Below are 20240 nucleotides of genomic sequence, written 5' to 3'. Positions count from 1 at the left end.
CTCACACCTGTCAGAATGGCTGCCATTAAAAAGACAAGGAAATAGGTGTGGGTGAGGATGTGGAGAAACGTCGTGCACTGTTGGTACAGATGTACACTGGTGCAGCCACAGTGGGGAAGGCTATGGAGGCTTCACAAAAACTCAGAATGAACTGTCGTGTGATCCGGCATTTCCACTTCTGGGTGTTTATCTGAAGAAAATGGAAATATTCACACAAAAAGGTGTCTGCACTCCCGTGTTCAGTGCAGCGTTGCAGTATTCAGGATACGGGAATAACCTCAGTGTCCATCCGTGGACGAACGGATAAAGGAAACTTGCCACATACATGTATATGCATATACAATGGAATATGATTTGGCCATCACATAGAAAGTCTTACTGTTTGTGACAACATGAATGGGCCTTGAGGACATTGTGCTGAGCGAAATAAATCAGAGAAAGACAAATGCCATGTGATCTCACATATGTATTGCTGTTGTTCAGTCGCTAAGTCATGTCCGACTCTTTGTGACCCATGAACTACAGCACACCAGGCTTCCCTGTCCTTCACTGTCCCCTAGAGTTTGCTTAAACTCATGCCCATTGAGTCCGTGATGCCATCCAACCATCTCATCCTCTGTTGTCCTCTTCTCCTCCTGCCTTCAGTCTTTCCCAGCATCAGGGTCTTTTCAAATGAGTCAGCTTTTCGCATCAGGTGGCCAAAGTTTTAGAGTTTCAGCTTCAACATCAGTCCTTCCAATGAATATTCAGGATTGATTTCCTTTAGAATTGACTGGTTTGACCTTCTTGCTATCTAAGGGACTCTCAGCACCTTCTCCAGCACCACAGTTTGAAATCATCACTTTTTCAGTGCTCAGCCTTTTCTATTGTCCAGCTCTCACATCCATACATGACTACTGGAAAAACCATAGTTTTGACTGTCCTGACCTTTGTTGGCAAAGTGATGTCTGTGCTTTTTAATATGTTAAGTTGGTCATAGCTTTTCTTCCAAGAAGCCAGTGTTTTAATGGCTGTAGTCACTATCTGCAAGGATTTTAGAGCCCAAGAAAAAAAAAAATCTGTCAGCATTTCCACTTTTTCCCCATCTATTTGCCATGAAGTGATGGGACCAGATGCCATGATCTTAGTTTTTTGAACGTTGAATTTTAAGCCAGTTTTTTCACTCTCCTCTTTCTCTATAAGCAAGAAACTCTTTAGTTCCTCTTCACTTTCAGCCATAAGGGTGGTGTCGTCTGCATATCTGAGGTTATTGATATTTCTCCTGTCAGTCTTGATTCCAGCTTGTGATTCATCCAGCCTGGCATTTCACGTGGTGTACTCTGCATAAAATTTAACTAAGTACGGTGACCATATGTAGCCTTGATGTACTCCTTTCCCAATTTTGAACCAGTCCACTGTTCCATGTCTAGTTCTAACTTTTGCTTCTTGTCCTACACACAGGTTTCTCAGGAGACAGGTAAGGTAGTCTTGTATTCCGATCTCTTTAAGAATTTTCCATAATTTGTTGTGATCCACACAGTCAAAGGCTTTGGTGTAGTCAGTGAATCAGAAGTAGATGTTTTTTTTTGAGTTCTCTAGCTTTTTCTATGATCCATCAGATGTTAGCAATTGGATCTCTCATTTTTTCTGCTTTTTTAAAATCTAACTTGTACATCTGGGAGTTCTGAGTTCATATGCTGTTGAAGTCTAGCTTGAAGGATTTTGTGTATTGCCTTGCTTGCAGCACAATTGTATATGTATATGAAATATTAAACTAAAAAGCCCTCAAAAACTGAGCTTATAGATCTAGAGAATATTGGTGGTTGCCAGAGGCAGGGGGTAAGGGGAGTGTGAAATGGGTGAGGGAAGTCAAAAGTTATAAACCTCCAGTTATAAAATAGGTCATGAGACTATAATGTACTGCATGGTGTCTATAGTTAATTGTACCATATTGTGTGTTTTAAAGTTGCTAAGAGAATATATGCTAAAAGTTTTTCATCACAGGGAAAAAAATTTGTAACTAAGTGGTGATGGATGTTAATTACTCATTGTGGTGATCAGTTTGCAATATATGCAAATATCAAATCATGATGTTGTATACCTAAAATGAGTATAATGTTGTATGTCAATTATATCTCAGTTTTTAAAAATTGGAAATTTCCAGGGTTGAGGAGCACAGGCAGGAGGAGGCAAGAGACCAGGCAGCCATGAGATGAGATGGCATGTGCGATGTATATTACAGCCCCTCCCCGGAAGGTTCCCAAATTGCCAGTTAAGTCTCCTGAACCCAGAAAGACCTCCTCAGTTCCATTAGAGTTATATGCCTAACTCAAATCTGACCTGGTAACAAACCCTTCTAGAAGACTCCCAGTGCCTATTGAAGAACCTCCACAGTCCTCTGCCAGCAAGATCTTTCATAAGCTAGCCTCGGCTTTTCTGCCTTGACAAGTAGAACTACCATCCAGACTATGTTCTTGCACACCTCATCCTCCCTGTTGGCTTGGATTGGGTTACCATTTCCTGTCTATTTTGCAAGGTCGTCATGCTTTGTCATGTCTGACTCTGCGACTCCATGGGCTGTAGCCCACCTATGGATCCTGTAGCCCACTGTGGATCACAACAAATTATGGAAAATTCTTCCATGGAATTTTCCAGCAAGAATACTGCAGTGGGTTGCCTTTTCTTACACCAGGGGATCTTCCTGACCCAGGGATTGAACCCAGATCTCTTGCGTCTCCTGAATCAGAAGTCCCCATATCCTGTAGAGTCCCAAGTAAATAATGTATCTCTTTTGCTTTCCATGCCTCTTCCAGGAAGAAGTAATTCCATCTGCATGTATCTTTTCTTAGTTCTTTATTTATGCCTTTCTTATGACAGTTGAGCTTCCCTGATATCTCAGTTGGTAAAGAATTCACCTGCAATGCAGGAGACCTCAGTTTGATTCCTGGGTCAAGAAGATCTGCTGGAGAAGGGATAGGATACCCACTCCAGTATTCTTGGGCTTCCCTGGTGGCTCAACTGGTAAAGAATCCACCTGCAACACAGGAGACCTGGGATCGATCCCTGGGTTGGGAAGATCCCCTGGAGAAGGGAAAGGCTACCTACTCCAGTATTCTGGCCTGGAGAATTCCATGGACTGTACAGTCCATGAGGCCGCAAAGAGTCAGACAACGACTGAGCGACTTTGACTTCACTGTGGCAGTTACTGCATTTAGGTATTAACACGTGAGTGGTCTGCATTTGGCTACAACTTGAAAGCTGGGACCATGTCTTGGTTTATGGGGAGGCGAAGAGTGGTAAGTGATAGATCATTGAGGGGATGCAGAACATGTGCAAAGTGGTCCTTGGGAACATCTCTGCCCGGGAGCCCCACTGGAGGTTAGCAGTGAGTTGGGCTGTGGGGACAGAAAGGTTCGTATTGTGCATGCTGAAGGAGACACAGCTCCAATGTCACACATAAGTTTGTCAGCAGATGCCCCTTCACATGCAGATAATCCCCTGGCACGTGCTGACCACGTTCTAAAAATCTTTGTTGTGCTGCTCTGCTGTCGCAGCTCATGATGAGTTATCAGATTAGATGAGCGTCTGAAACCCTCTGACACGCTCAGAGCAAGGAGCTCTCTTGTTTACTCCTTTTTAAGAAAATAGCATGCAATTTAGTGGACACGATATATTCCCTAGTTTAAAAGATTAAGTGAAAAGGAGATGGGAACTCAGCCCCTCTTCCTCTGTTGGAAATTTGGACTGAAAGATCTGCAGGAGACCTGGTTTTTTTTTTTTCTTTTTTTTTAAAAAAACAAAATTAATTTGTTTTTCAGTATAGAAGGCTGCTGCTGCTGCTAAGTCACTTCAGTCGTGTCCGACTCTGTGGGACCCCACAGACGGAAGCCCACCAGGCTCCCCCGTCCCTGGGATTCTCCAGGCAAGAACACTGGAGTGGGTTGCCATTTCCTTCTCCAATGTGTGAAAGTGAAAAGTGAAAGTGAAGTCGCTCAGTCGTGTCCAACCCTTAGCGACCCCATGGACTGCAGCCTACCAGGCTCCTCCATCCATGGGATTTTCTAGGCAAGAGTACTGGAGTGGCTTGCCATTGCCTTCTCCGAACCTAAAAAACAAGTAATCAAAAAAACTATTAAAAACCTTTACCAGAACAGTTTTAACTAAGGAGTTGAGAAGAAGCTTTATTATAGTATGAGTGCTTAAGAGTGGTTAAATTACTGAAAATTAGCAACAGGTGAAATGAAATGCTACTAAAATAAAATCTTAAAGACTTTGCTTAACATATTGTCTCCTAGGAGCCTTTCTATAAAACTGCCAATACTGCCTTTCTCTACACAATTGTGTGTACTTGCTGCTGAGTTTTTAAAAAACATCTCATTGTTTAAAGATACATGCATGGGTGGTAATACTATAAAGAAAACAAAAGAATGAACAACCCAAAAAAGAGGGTAGTGGTTATCTCTGGGAGTATGGGGTTCAAACGGAGCATGGGCATACAAGGAGACTCTAAGGGGCTGGAAAATGCTATATAATTTTTGATTTGGGTTAGTGAATAACCAGGGATTTGCTTTGTGACTAACTTTTAAACCACACGTGTGCATTCTGGCCATTCTTATGCATAAAATACATTTCATAAAAATGTTTAATATACATAAACCTGATACAATAAGATACATATCAAACCAAAACCTAACTTTAAAAGAATGGAGACTAAAACAGAACTAATAATAGTACCAAGTCTCACTTTTACATGACATTTTTTTATCAAAATAAAGATTTCAAACAACTAGTAAAAAGATTCTAGTTTGCAAAGACATTACTGAAAAGGGATTTCCTCTAGTTTACAAGTAATTTCAGCTGCAAAAGAAAATACCTTCAATTCACAAATCTATTTTTTACTCACACATGTAAATTTTCTTAAAATAATTTATACATAAGCTTAAGTTGAGCACAAAGTCAATTTCCCAGATTCAATTTAACGTGTCAAACTTATGAAGACACGCAATTTAAAAACATAAGCATAGAAGGCTGGAAATCCAAAATTAAGGGGTCCACAAGGCCGTGTTCTCTCTGAAGACTCTAGGGAGGCTCTTCCCTGCTTCTTCCTAATTTCGGGCAGCTGCTGGCAGTCTCGAGTGTTCCTTGGCCTATTGGTAGAATAGCATCAGACTGTTCCTCCAGCTTCACACATCCGTCTCCCTCCGTGTCTTTTGTCCAAGTATCTCTCATAGAAGAACACCAAAGTCACTGGGTCAGAGCCCTCCCTAACAGGAGGACCTCCCTCATCGTAACTTGATTACATCCGCAAGACCTATTTCCAAGTAAGATCACATTCTCAGGGAGAGAATTAAGACTTGCATATAGCTTCTTGGTGGGCACAAATCAACTTCAACACCTTCTCTAGCACAGTCAGTGCTTTTTGCCCTGATTCACCCTCGTCTGTACTGAGGGTGTAACCTTTTGCATATGTGTAAGCCAGTATGGTGGTACAATCGTTTTACTTTTAATCTTTCTGATTTAGATTTATCATGTATATTCAGCCCTGCTTGGCTTTTGCTTTGTAACAGAGACTGAGACTCTTCTCTTTCAATAAGTGTGTGCCATTTATATTAAAAACGTGATTCTAGCATCACATTATGCTTTCTCTTATTGCCTTATTTGTTCTCTAAAGTTTTGTATACATTTTTGTTTTATGTGGGTTGGGTAGCTGACTATGCCTTGGAAGCTTTCTATCCCATTTTGGGACATATTAGTGTTTTATTTTACACGTATAATATTTTTAATGCTGACTATTTTATTTTGGAAACACTAGGGACAATGATGATTTGATAGCTCCAATTCCTTCTCTCCAACACCAGCTTAGTAGGAACTGGTGTAAGTATTATTTCTTCTAATGCTTACTTTGCTGCTGCTGCTAAGTCGCTTCAGCCATGTCCGACTCTGTGTGACCCCATAGACGGAAGCCCACCAGGCTCCCCCGTCCCTGGGATTCTCCAGGCAAGAACACTGGAGTGGGTTGCCATTTCCTTCTCCAATGTGTAAAAATGAAAAGTGAAAGTGAAGTCGCTCAGTCGTGTCCGACTAGTAGCGACCCCATGGACTGCAGCCCACCAGGCTCCTCTGTCCATGTGATTTTCTAGGCAAGAGTACTGGAGTGGCTTGCCATGCTTACTTTACACCTACCTTAAACTATACTCAGTCCCAAGTGTCTGAATTATCAGAATATAAATGAGACTTCTAGAGTTCTGATCATAAAAGATGAAATAACCAATATTCTACACAGCCATCTAGTTCTCCCAACTTTGATTAGTTTTATTGTTCCTTTGTTGTCATTGATTCATATTCAGTTCAGTTCAGTCGCTCAGTCGTGTCCGACTCTGCAACCCCATGAATCACAGCACGCCAGGCCTCCCTGTCCATCACCAACTCCCGGAGATCACTCAAACTCATGTCCATCGAGTCGGTGATGCCATCCAGCCATCTCATTCTCCGTCGTCCCCTTCTCCTCCCGCCCCCAACCTTTCCCAGCATCAGAGTCTTTTCCAGTGAGTCAACTCGTCGCATGAGGTGGCCAAAGTATTGGAGTTTCAGCTTTAGCATCAGTCCTTCCAATGAACATCCAGGATTGATCTCCTCCAGAATGGACTGGTTGGATCTCCTTGCAGTCCAAGGGACTCTCAAGAGTCTTCTCCAACACCACAGTTCAAAAGCATCAATTCTTCGGCGATCAGCTTTCTTCACAGTCCAACTCTCACATCCATACATGACCACGGGAAAAACCATAGCCTTGACTAGATGGACCTTTGTTGGCAAAGTACTGTCTCTGCTTTTTAATATACTATCTAGGTTGGTCATAACTTTCCTTCCAAGGAGTAAGCGTCTTTTAATTTCATGGCTGCAGTCAGCATCCGCAGTGATTTTGGAGCCCAAAAAATAAAGTCTGACACTGTTTCCACTGTTTCCCCATCTATTTCCCATGAAGTGATGGGACCAGATGCCATGATTTTTGTTTTCTGAATGTTGAGCTTCAAGCCAACCTTTTCACTCTCCTCTTTCACGTTCCTCAAGAGGCTTTTTAGTTCCTCTTCACTTTCTGCCACATTATAGACCAGAAATGTGATTCCAAGAGTTGTTTCTTCCTGAGTTTTCACGTTAAACCAATTTTAGGCTCACTTCTTTCCTTCTGATACAGTGTCTCTGTTCAACTTGTGTGCACCTGAGGTTTATGTTTTAACAGTTTCTTCAAGGTGCATATACAGGAAATACATTTTTGTAGTTCTTGTATGGTCAAAAGTACCCACTATTGCCTTTCTGGGCTTCCCTGGTGGCGTAGCTGGTAAAGAAGCCGCCTGCAATGTGGGAGACCTGGGTTCGATCCTTGGGTTGGGAAGATCCCCTGGAGAAGGGAAAGGCTACCCACTCCAGTATTCAGGCCTGGAGAATTCCAGGGATTATATAGTCCCTGGGACCACAAAGAGTCAGACACTAATGAGCAACTTTCACTTCATTGCCTTTCTAGTTCAACAGTCTGTCTGGGTATAACGTTTTGCTCACACTTCTATTTCCTGGAGGGTCGTGAATTTATCCCTCCACTGCTTTCTAAGCCACCTCATGAGACGAGTTGACTCACTGGAAAAGACTCTGATGCTGGGAAAGGTTGGGGGCAGGAGGAGAAGGGGACGACGGAGAATGAGATGGCTGGATGGCATCACCGATTTTGTGGACATGGGTTTGAGTGAACTCCGGGAGTTGGTGATGGACAGGGAGGCCTGGCGTGCTGTGATTCATGGGGTCGCGGAGAGTCGGACACGACTGAGCGACTGAACTGAACTGAACTGAACTGATATTGTTGTGAACCTTAAAGCCAGCCTGATATTTCTCCCTTAAAAGTTACTTGACCTTTGTGCTGGAATTCCCACAGAATTATATACTCTTTTTTTCAAGGTCCATGCTATTCTTACTTTGCATGATATAAGCAGATAAATTTTCTGCGTATTTTCTGGCACTGATAGTATGGAAGGTAAATAGGGAACTTCAGCTGCGTCTCCGCTCCATTCAGTAAGCTAAAATGACCTCTTTGATTTGAAAAGTTCCTTAATGAATTTTAGATCTGGAATCTTCTTTTAAAATTCTGTTGTGAATTTATTTTTAATTGGAGGATAATTGCTTTACAGTGTTGTGCTGGGCTCTGCCGTGCATGCGTGCTAAGTCACTTCTGTCCTGTCCGACTCTTTGCAACCCTACGGACTATGGGCCACCAAGCTCCTCTGTCCACATCTCCTGCTTTGCAGGCGGATTCGTTACCGCTGAGCCACTAGGGAAGCCCCGGGTTTCTGCCGTACAACAGTGCAAATCAGCCATGAGTATACATACACATATACGTAAGCTTCCTCCCACCCCTGTAGGTTGTCACAGAGCAGTGGGTTGAGCTCCCTGTGTTATGCAGCAGCTTCCTACTGGCTTTCTGTTTTACATTTGATAATATATATGTTTCAATGCTCTCAATTCATCGTACCTGCTCCTTCCCCCATTGTATCCACAAGTCCATTCTCTATGGCAGAATCTCTATTCCTCCCCTGCAAATAGATTCATCAGTACCATTTTTCTAGATGCAGTATGTATGTGTTAATATACGAATTTTGTTTTTCTCTTTCTGACTTCACTCTGTTTAACAGGCTCTAGGTTCATCCACCTCACTAGAACTAACTCAAATTTGTTCCTTTTTGAGGCTGAGTAACCAAGGTCCGTCTAGTCAAGGCTATGGTTTTTCCCGTGGTCATATATGGATGTGAGAGTTGGACTGTGAAGAAAGCTGATCGCCGAAGAATTGATGCTTTTGAACTGTGGTGCTGGAGAAGACTCTTGAGAGTCCCTTGGACTGCAAGGAGATCCAACCAGTCCATTCTAGAGGAGATCAATCCTGGGTGTTCATTAGAAGGACTGATGCTAAAGCTGAAACTCCAATACTTTGGCCACCTCATGCGACAAGTTGACTCACTGGAAAAGACTCTGATGCTGGGAAGGATTGGGGGTGGGAGGAGACGGGGACGACAGAGAATGAGATGGCTGGATGGCATCACCGACTCGATGGACATGAGTTTGAGTGATCTCCGGGAGTTTGTGATGGACAGGGAGGCCTGGCGTGCTGTGATTCATGGGGTCGCAAAGAGTCAGACACGACTGAGTGACTGAACTGAACTGAATATTCCATTGTATATACGTACCACAACTTCTTTATCCATCTGTCTGTCGAAAGGCATCTCGGTTGCTTCTGTGTCCTAGCTGTTATAAATAGTGCTGCAGTGCACACTGGGTTTATTTATGTAAGTACAAGCAAATAAAAATGCATATTCTTATCTTTCTCCTTATGGTCAAGAGAAGAATGCCTTACCACCAACATCCACATCCTAGTCCCCAAAACTTATGAACGTTACCTTTCATGGCAAAAGGGATTTTGCAGGTGTGGTTAAGGTAAGGCTCTGGATCAGGAAAGATTATCCTGAGTGGTCCATTGTGATCCAAGGACCCTCATAAGAGGGAGGCGGCACAGTAAGAGGAGAGGTGGCAGTGTGGGGATGCTCTCATCCCTGTCCTCATAGGGTAGCATTTTGGAGGAAGTCACACCCGGAGGAGGGCATGGCAACCCAGCAGATCTTCCTGACCCAGGAATTGAACCAGGGTCTCCTCCACTGCAGGCAGATCTTTATCAACCAAGTCTTACAATCAAGGGCAGGGTTTCTGATGAAGATCAGGGTGCTTGCACGGCCTGCATTCCTTCAGTCCAGAGCTCTCTTGGTCTGTGGTTCTGGAGGTTATTGAACTGTGATCTTCTTCCCGGAGTGAAGAATGCTTCATCTACAAGTTAACATCTTCCATTTGGTGTGGGGCTTTTAGCTCTGCAGAGGAGCTCAGATTTGTTCACGTATATCCCTTGAGGGGGAACCAGGACCCTTTGCTGAGGCTCCACTCTTGTTTCTTGTCTGTTCCCTGTCTCTTCATCCCCTCCCTTTCCTGATTAGCCGCTGTTTGAACTTGCCCTTTAGAACTCAGGCAGGGTCCTGGAGGGGCTTCCCTGGTAGCTCAGTGGTAAAGAATCTGCCTGCCAGTGTAGGAGATGGTTTTGATCCCTAGGTAGGGAAGATCCCTTAGAGGAGGAAATGGCCACCGACTTCCATATTCTTGCCTGGGAAATGTCACGCCACTTAGTGACTGAGCCCGCACAAAGGTCATGGAGGTTGAATGAAGCCTGTTTCCTGCAAACAAGAAATGGGGGACAGAGACTTTTGTGCCCTGGAGCCCCACATGGTTCCTGCTTGGTTTCAGACCAGATTCTCCCTCCTACAGAAGGAACCATCCATGCTGACATCCTAGCTGTAGCCCAGTCAGACTGATTTTAGACTTCTTACCCCAAACTGTAAGACAATAAATGTGTATTGTTTTAAGGCCATTAAGTTTATGATCATTTGTTAAAGCAGTAAAAGGAAACAAATATACCCTTTACCCATATAAAGATGACATAAATTATTATATATTCCTTATTCTCAATCCATTTAAGGAGGATTGAGTGGGTCTTAATACCCTCAACATCAGTCAGTTCAGTTCAGTTCAGTCGCTCAGTCGTGTCCGACTCTTTGCGACCCCATGAATCACAGCACGCCAGGCCTCCCTGTCCATCACCAACTCCCGGAGTTCACTCAAACCCACTTCCACTGAGTCGGTGATGCCATCCAGCCATCTCATTCTCTGTTGTCCCCTTCTCCTCCGGCCCCCAATCCCTCCCAGCATCAGAGTCTTTTCAAGTGAGTCAACTCGTCACATGAGGTGGCCAAAGTATTGGAGTTTCAGCTTTAGCATCAGTCCTTCCAATGAACTGGATTGATCTCCTTTAGAATGGACTGGTTGGATCTCCTTGCAGTCCAAGGGACTCTCAAGAGTCTTCTCCAACACCACAGTTCAAAAGCATCAATTCTTCAGCGCTCAGCTTTCTTCACAGTCCAACTCTCACATCCATACATGACCACGGGAAAAACCATAGCCTTGACTAGACGGACCTTGGTTGGCAAAGTAATGTCTCTGCTTTTTAATATACTATCAAGGTTGGTCATAACTTTCCTTCCAAGGAGTAAGCGTCTTTTAATTTCATGGCTGCAGTCAGCATCTGCAGTGACTTTGGAGCCCAAAAAAATAAAGTCTGACACTGTTTCCACTGTTTTTCCATCTATTTCCCATGAAATGATGGGACCAGATGCCATGATCTTTGTTTTCTGAATGTTGAGCTTCAAGCCAACCTTTTCACTCTCCTCTTTCACTTTCATCAAGAGGCTTTTGAGTTCCTCTTCACTTTCTGCCATAAGGGTAGTGTCATCTGCATATCTGAGGTTATTGATATTTCTCCCGGCAATCTTGATTCCAGCTTGTGCTTCTTCCAGCCCAGCGTTCCTCATGATGTACTCTGCATATAAGTTAAATAAGCAAGGTGACAATATACAACCTTGACGTACTCCTTTTCCTATTTGGAACCAGTCTGTTGTTCCATGTCCAGTTCTAACAGTTGCTTCCTGACCTGCATACAGGTTTCTCAAGAGGCAGGTCAGGTGGTCTGGGATTCCCATCTCTTTCAGAATGTTCCACAGTTTATTGTGATCGACACAGTCAAAGGCTTTGGCATAGTCAATAAAGCAGAAATAGATGTTTTTCTGAAACTCTCTTGCTTTCTCCATGATCCAGCGGATGTTGGCAATTTGATCTCTGGTGCCTCTGCCTTTTCTAAAACCTGCTTGAACATCTGGGAGTTCACGGTTTACATATTGCTGAAGCCTGGCTTGGAGAATTTTGAGCATGACTTTACTAGCGTGTGAGATGAGTGCAATTGTGCGGTAGTTTGAGCATTCTTTGGCATTGCCTTTCTTTGGGATTGGAATGAAGACTGACCTCTTCCAGTCCTGTGGCCACTGCTGAGTTTTCCAAATCTGCTGGCATATTGAGTGCAGCACTTTCACAGCATCATCTTTCAAGACTTGAAATAGCTCAACTGGAATTCCATCACCTCCACTAGCTTTGTTCGTAGTGATGCTTTCTAAGGCCCACTTGACTTCACATTCCAAGATGTCTGGCTCTAGGTCAGTGATCACGTTATCGTGACTATCTTGGTCGTGAAGATCTTTTTTGTACAGTTCTTCTGTGTATTCCTGCCACCTCTTTTTAATATCTTCTGCTTCTGTTAGGTCCATACCATTTCTGTCCTTTATCGAGCCCATCTTTGCATGAAATGTTCCCTTGGAATCTCTAATTTTCTTGAAGAGCTCTCTTGTTTTTCCTATTCTGTTGTTTTCCTCTATTTCTTTGCATTGATCACTGAGGAAGGCTTTCTTATCTCTCCTTGCTATTCTTTGGAACTCTGCATTCAGATGCTTATATCTTTCCTTTTCTCCTTTGCTTTTCGCCTCTCTTCTTTTCACAGCTATTTGTAAGGCCTCCTCAGACAGCCATTTCGCTCTTTTGCATTTCTTTTCCATAGGGATGGTCTTGGTCCCTGTCTCCTGTACAATGTCACGAACCTCCGTCCAGAGTTCATCAGGCACTCTATCTATCAGATCTAGTCCCTTAAATCTATTTCTCACTTCCACTGTATAATCATATAGAAGTTAAATAAGCAAGGTGACATAGTAATTCATTAAACCAGTTGTTGTCAAGCTGTAGCTATCATCAAGTCATCTGAAAAGCTTTTCTTTTTTCAATTTTTTAAGAGTTAAAAAAGCTGGCCACACCTTGAAGCAAATGGGACCTTAGTTCGCTGACCAGGGATCAAATCTGTAGCCCTTACGCTGGAAGGTGGGGTGTTAAGCACTGGACTGCCAGGGAAATTCTGTAAAAGACTTTTAAAAACAGAATCCTGGGCCCCAGTTCTGGAGTTCTGACCTCGTAGATCTTGTTTGGGCCCTGAGAGTTTAAAACAAGTGCCTGGGTGATTCTGATGCTGCTGGTCTATAGAATGGGCTCTGAGAACCCACTGTACAGCCCTGTAGCTCTTGGGTCTGAAGCACCCAGTTTCTCCAGGGCTCCCCCTTTCCTGCTCCATTCATTTGACTTGACTTCTAGACCCACGTCAATCCTCTGTCTACTTGAAAGTTCTTCTGGCTCTTCTGCCTTCCCTTTGTTTTGCTAATTCTGCTTCACAAGTTAAGTTCAGCTTAGTCACTCAGTCATGTCCGACTCTTTACGACCCCATGGACTGCAGCATGCCAGGCCACCCTGTCCATAACCAACTCCTGGAACTTGCTCTAACTCATGTCCATCAAGTTGGTGATGCCATCCAACCATCTCATCCTCTGTCGTCCCCTTCTCCTCCTGCCTTCAATCTTTCCCAGCATCAGGGTCTTTTCAAATGAGTCAGCTCTTCACATCAGGTGGCCAAAGTATTGGAGTTTCAGCTTCAGCATCAGTCCTTCCAGTGAATATTCAGGACTGATTTCCTTTAGGATGGACTGGTTTGTTCTTGCAGTCCAAGGGACTCTCAAGAGTCTTCTCCAACACCACAGTTCAAAAGCAAGAATTCTGTGGCGCTCAGCTTTCTTTATGGTCCAGCTCTCACATCCATACATGACTACTGGAAAAACCATAGCCTTGACTAGATAGGCCTTTGTTGGCCAAATAATGTTTCTGCTTTTCAATATGCTGTCTAGTTTAATCATAGCTTTCCTTACAAGGAGCAACCGTCTTTTAATTTCATGGCTGCAGTCACCATCTACAGTCATTTTGGGGCCCCCCAAAATAAAGTCTGTCACTGTTTCCACTGTTTCCCCATCTATTTTCTATGAAGTGATGGACCAGATGCCATGGTCTTAGTTTTCTGAATGTTGAGCTTCAAGCCAACTTTTTCACTCTCCTCTTTCACTTTCATCAAAAGGCTCTTCAGTTCCTATTCACTTTCTGCCATAGGGTGGTGTCATCTGCATATCTGAGGTTATTGATATTTCTCCTGGCAATCTTAATTCCAGCTTGTGCTTCATCCAGCCCAGCATTTCGCATGATGTACTCTGCATATACGTTAAATAAGCAGGGTGACAATGTGCAGCCTTGACGTACTCCTTTCCCTATTTGGAACCAGTCTGTTGTTCCATGTCCAGTTCTAACTGTTGCTTCTTGACCTGAATATAGATTTCTCAGGAGACAGGTCAAGTGGTCTGGTGTTCCCATCTCTTTCAGAATTTTCCACAGTTTGCTGTGATCCACACAGTCAAAGGCTTTGGCATAGTCAATGAAGCAGAAGTAGATGTTTTTGTGGAACTCTCTTGCTCTTTTGATGATCCAACGGATGTTGGCAATTTGATCTCTGGGCTTCTCTTGTGGCTCAGCTGGTAAAAAAGCTGCCCGCAATGCAGGAGACCTGGGTTCGATTCCTGGGTTGGGAAGATCCCCTGGAGAAGGGAAAGGCTACCCATGCCAGTATCCTAGCCTGGAGAATTCTACGGACTGTATAGTCCCTGGGGTCACAAAGAGTTGGACACAACTGAGTGACTTTCACTTCACGAGAGTTTGACCAAAAGACCAGAGTTCCCCCTGAGGCTTGGGCCTGTCTTTCCCAGGATGATTTCTGCTTGGGGGAACAGTGACGGGGGAGAGGGCTCAGGAGGTGTGGGCTGGACTCAGACACTAAACCTGCAGTCCTCACCTTGCACAGCCATTGACCTTCCAATCTCCTGCCATGCTCAGGGTTTCTTGAGGCGTATCCTGCGTGCATGCTGAGTCACTCAGTCATATCTAACTCTTTGTGACCCCATGGACTATAACCCTCCAGGCTCCTCTGTCCATGGAATTTCCCAGGCAGGAATACTGGAGTGGGTTGCCACGCCCTCCTCCAGGGCATCTTCCTGAACCAGTGATGAAACCAAAGTCTCTGGCAGCTCCTGTATTGACATGTGGATTCTTTACCACTGAGTCACCTGGAAGGCTTGCTTGCTTAGACGCCCAGTGTCTGACACTTTGCAACCCCACGGACTATAGCCTGCCAGACTGCTCTATCTATGGAATTTCCCAGGCAAGAATGTTGGAGCGGTTTCCTCTTCCAGGGGATCTTCCCAACCCAGGGATCGAACCTGCATTTCTTACATCTCCTGTGTTGGCAGGCAGATTCTTTACCATTAGTGCCACCTGGGAAACCTCAGGCTTATCCTGAGTGCTGGGCATTTACCTTGTTGTCCAACAGATGACACAAGACTGTGACTCCTCAATGAATTAATATAAAATTAAATTTTGAAAGACTTAGAAAACAGCGTTATATGCAAGAAAATCGGAGTTCATCAATCTTTTCTGTTAATAATGACAGATTTTACTACTATCTCAGAATATACTTCTTTTTCCTGAAAATCTCCTACCTTTTTGTTTTCTTCTAATTAAAAAAATATATTCAGCTTCCCTCTAAAAACTGGAAACAATACTGGAACGCAGCAAAATAATCATTTTTAAATTGGAGACACTTGTAGGACAAAGTTTGGTTAAACCAGTTTTGTGAGTCCAGAGCGTTCCTATTATAGGTAGCAGATAACCACTGTCTCCTTGCACAGGCTTGCTTCCAGCTTCTGAGTGCTTTTCAGTCCTTTCCCCTGAAAGCAAGTGTCTTGTTTTTGCCTGTAATTTTAGTAAGTTTCAGGGTATCAGAAAATAACTACGAATTCCTCAGTTGCTGTTTTCATAAAATTAGAGTTTATGTAGACTTTATTTTCCTAGAACTCTCCTGTCTGATTCTCCCCCCAGGGTCATCTGGGTACCTGAATGCATCATTTTTCTTGGGTCTTATGTCCCCTGGGTTGGAAGAGGAGTAGGGTTGTTTTTCTGAATTCATAGTAACTTTCTCTGAGGAATGAATCGCCTCATATTAAATTAGGACGTTTTGGTCTATAATAACTACATACCCAAATCCTCGAGTGGCCATGGATAAAACCCTTGGTAATGGGGTAGCAAGGCAGAGTCCACTGCTGCAATGCCCAGGTGAAGTTTAAACGCTTTCCTTGACCAGATGGAAAGAAAGTGCTGGGATAATTTCCTTGGCAAGAGTCAGATATAAAGAGAGCACGGAAAGTAGGTCCTGTCAAGCACTGCCTGGACATTTTCCAAAGCTGCACACTCATCGCCACCACCACTGCCACCAACACTTTTTCTTATATTCCCCACTGTTTTTCATGGATATGGTCAGAAAGGCTGATACGGTGTAGGACATTAGTGGGCATCTGACTTCTTGAATCTTCCTTCATATTTATGTGTCTTTTAGCACCATTTCCAAAACATAATAGTTGTTTCAGAAGTGTGTGTTGAATGTACTGGGACACAGTTGGTGGAGAAGCCGGCAGTTACTGGTCTCCAGGTTGACAGCATTGACTGCTATGGCCCATTTCTGCTCAGGGACCAGACGTTTGACCCCAGTGGGGGACACAGAGGTCACTCAAGCAGAATGAGGCTTCAGCCTCAAGGGAGTTGAAGAGCAGGGCCTCCAGGGAGGGGCGAGGGTAGAAGGACAGGAGACAGCACAGAAGTAACTTTGGGAGACGCTGGGGCTCGTGTTCTGCAGGCAGAGGTATAATCGACTGAAATTTCTGTTACCACTGTTTGTGTGAACTCCGTAAGCTGGTGAGGCCTGGGGAGGTTGAAGTGTTGTTATTTCTTCATTACTGTTCATTGCCCTTTTGCCAAGTGCCAGGCATTTTGCATATGTCATTTCCTTTTAGAGGAGAAAATAATGTAGCCTGGAAAAGTCGTCTGGTGAGGTGACTGCACATGAGGGACAGCCAGAGTGCCCAAGCTGACCCGGATCGCAGCTCCACCTCCTGCTCTGTGACCTCGGACAGGGGAGCTGGGGCTTTCTCTGGATTTTAGCCGCTCGTTTATAAAATGCAGCTTGTGGCTGTGGCGACCTCGTGGTTTCACTGGGAGGAGCAAATGAGGTGACGCGTGTATGGTGCTGAAACCGGGGTCTTGCATGGGCTAGCACTGTCTAGTGATTAGTATTGTCACGTTGACCCAGCAATCCTGGGATCCCAGTGCTGTCAGTATCTCCAACTCTAACAGGAGCTCAGCAAGGGATGGCCTAAGGCCACATAGTTAATAAGTGACCGAACTGACTGAACTCACACCTGACAGCAAAGCCTACAAGCTCTACCAAGTAGCAAACAGCCTCCATAAGCATTCTAAGAAAAATGTCAAATCATCCAGCTAAGGCAGGAACTGGTGCTCCCTTTAAATAACACTGCTGTCTCTGTGTAATATGGGAAGACAAATGGACACTGGACATGTCCCTGGCTCCAAGGTCAAGGAGCCATCAAGGTCATCCCTCCTCCCCAACCTGCATCTCCACCCTCCTCCCAGGAAACTTTTCCAAAGTCTAATCTGATCACGATTCTTCAAAGGTTATGATGAATTAATACACCACACTTGTCATTAATGTTTGAAGCAAGTAAAAAATCTGCCTGCAATACGGTAGACCTGGGTTTGATCTCTGGGTCAGCAAGATCCCCTGGAGGAAGGCATGGTGACCACTCCAGTATTCTTGCCTGGAGTATCCCATGGACAGAGGAACCTGGCGGGCTACAGTCCGTGGGGTGGCAGAGAGTCAGACACGACTGAGCGACTAATACACACCCCTGATACAGATGACTGGAAAGCAAGCAGCGTATCCTGATATGAGGTGTCAGAAAGAAAGGTAGCTGGTTTCAGTGTTCGGTCAGCCCCAAGAGCCAGGGAATGAGGTTTATTTGATAGTTCTCTTTTTTTAATCGATTTTAATTTAATTAGTTAATTTAGTTATTTTTAATTCTCATAGGAAGAACCCAAGCTGAAGAGCTTTGCTTAGCCACAGGCACACAGCTAGGAAAGGGCCTAACCAAGATTTTAATTCTATCCTGGTGGCTTCTACACCAGGAAAATCTATACTTGGAGCAGCAATTACCGAACTGGTTTTGGGCCAGTTCCTGTAGGAACTGAGCAGCTTGCATGAACAATCTCTTGTTAAATAGTACAACTGAAATGGGTGAATTACATAAGCTATGAAGTATGCCTAAGTTTTTTGGGGGGAAACAGTGGACCAGTGACAGACTTTATTTTTTTGGACTCCAAGATCGCTGCAGATGGTGACTGCAGTGATGAAATTAAAAGCCCTTGGTCCTTGGAAGAAAAGTTATGACCAACCTAGACAGCATATTAAAAAGCAGAGACATTACTTTGCCAACAAAGGTCCGTGTAATCAAGGCTATGGTTTTTCCTGTGGTCATGTATGGATGTGAGAGTTGGACTGTGAAGAAAGCTGAGCGCCAGAGAATGGATGCTATTGAACTGTGGTGTTGGAGAAGACTCTTGAGAGTCCCTTGGACTGCAAGGAGATCCAACCAGTCCATCCTAAAGGAAATCAGTCCTGAATATTCATTGGAAGGACTGATGTTGAAGCTGAAGCTCCAATACTTTGGCCACCTGATGGGAAGAGCTAACTCATTTGAAAAGATCCTAATGCTGGGAAAGATTGAAGGCAGGAGGAGAAGGGGATGACAGAGGATGAGATGGTTGGATGGCATCACCAACTCAATGGACATGAATTTGGGTAAACTCCGGGAGCTGGTGATGCCAGGGAGGCCTGGCATGCTGCAGTAAATGGAGTCGCAAAGAGTCGAACACGACTGAGCAGCTGAACTGAAGTTATTTTTCAAAGAAAGGAGGAACAAGAGACCGGAAAAAGGAATAAAAGAAGGAAGGGATGGAGGAGGAAGGAAAAAACATAAGTAGCTGGAAAAATGTTTTCTGATTCAATAACCACTGTAATCCTGTGACATGGGTTCAATGAAAGCCAGTAGAACTAGATGAAAATGGGAAAAGTTTGTTTCTGGGTAAATGCTTGGCCCTCATGAACGTCTTGTGACCCATCTCCCCTGCCTCCTCCCCGCCTCTGCTGCCACTTATGCCCACAGCACAGCCCTGTGACGATACGTGATGAGCAAGTAGAAACACTTGTTTGTGTGTCTGTTTGCTTTTGGTAAAGGCATGCTTGCTACAACCTACAGAGTTCTATGGTCAGAGGACTGTCTGAAAGCGTGCTCTGTTAGGGATGCCGTTTGCACAGTCGCTGATGCCCACCTCTGGAAGGGCTAAAGAGTTAGACTGGGCCAAGGGCCTGGTCACACTCACCTTCCCACCAGGTGTAACCCATTTCCCCGTCATCCCTGCAAGCTGGAGGTGCCCCTTCCGGAGGCTGTTTCCCTGCCATCCATCCTTTGTTGCCCCTCCCTGTATCTCAGCAAAGGGAGACATGAAAGTGTGTGTGTGTGTGAGGTTCAGTGAGTTTAAAAGCAGAGTTGTTGTTCTGATACACTTTTCTTTAGAGTCGTGTTAGCTTCACAGCAAAATTGAGAGGAAGGATACAGAGATTTCCCATATACCTCCTGCCTCCACACGTATGTAACCTCCCCCAGTAATAACATCCACCCCCAGCCCTACAGAGTAATACGCTGTTCATCATCAATTGATGAACCTACATGGATGCATCAGTCACCCAGAGGTGGTGGTTTACTTTAGGGGGTCCCTCTGGGTGTTGTGCACTCTAGGGGTTTGAATAAATGTATAACGACATGTATCCGACAGAATAGTTTCACTTTCCTAAAACTCCTCTGTGCTCCGCGTGTTCATCCGACCTGCTCCTACCCTCTGGCAACCGCTGATATTTCCAGTCTGCATAGTTTTCCTTTTTCTGGAATGTCAGAGCTGGTAGCCTTTCCAGATTGGCTTCTTTCACTCAGTATTATGCTTTGAAGGTGCCTCCATGTCTTCCAGGGCTTAATAGCTCATTTATTGTTTTTCTTCCCTGTGAAGAACTTTTAACATTTCTTGCAAGTAGGTATGCTGACAGCAAATTCCTTCGGTTTTTGTTTGCCTGAGAAAGTCTTTATTTCTCCCTCACTTTTGAAGGGTAGTTTCCCAGTGTACCAAATTCTAGCTTGGTGCAGATTTTCTCTCAACACTGTAACTGTTTCAGTTTACTGACTTCTTACCTGCATGGTTTCTGAGGAGAAGTCAGATGTAATTTTTATTTTTGCTCTTCTATAAGTTTTTTTTTTTTTTTTCCTGTAGCTCCATCAAGATTCTTTCTTTATCTTTTATTTTCTGTAATTTGAAAATGGCTAGTCTAGGTGTGGGGACTTTCCAGGTGAAACGAGTGATAAAGAACCCCCCGTTAATGCAGGAGCCGTGAGATGTGGGTTCAGTCCCTGGCTCAGGAATATCCCCTG

The sequence above is a fragment of the Moschus berezovskii genome, chromosome 8, assembly GCF_049115385.1.
Source record: "Moschus berezovskii isolate FMDL1 chromosome 8, NW_MosBer_1.0, whole genome shotgun sequence".
NCBI lineage: Eukaryota > Metazoa > Chordata > Mammalia > Artiodactyla > Moschidae > Moschus > Moschus berezovskii.
This window is presented reverse-complemented; position numbering follows the sequence as displayed.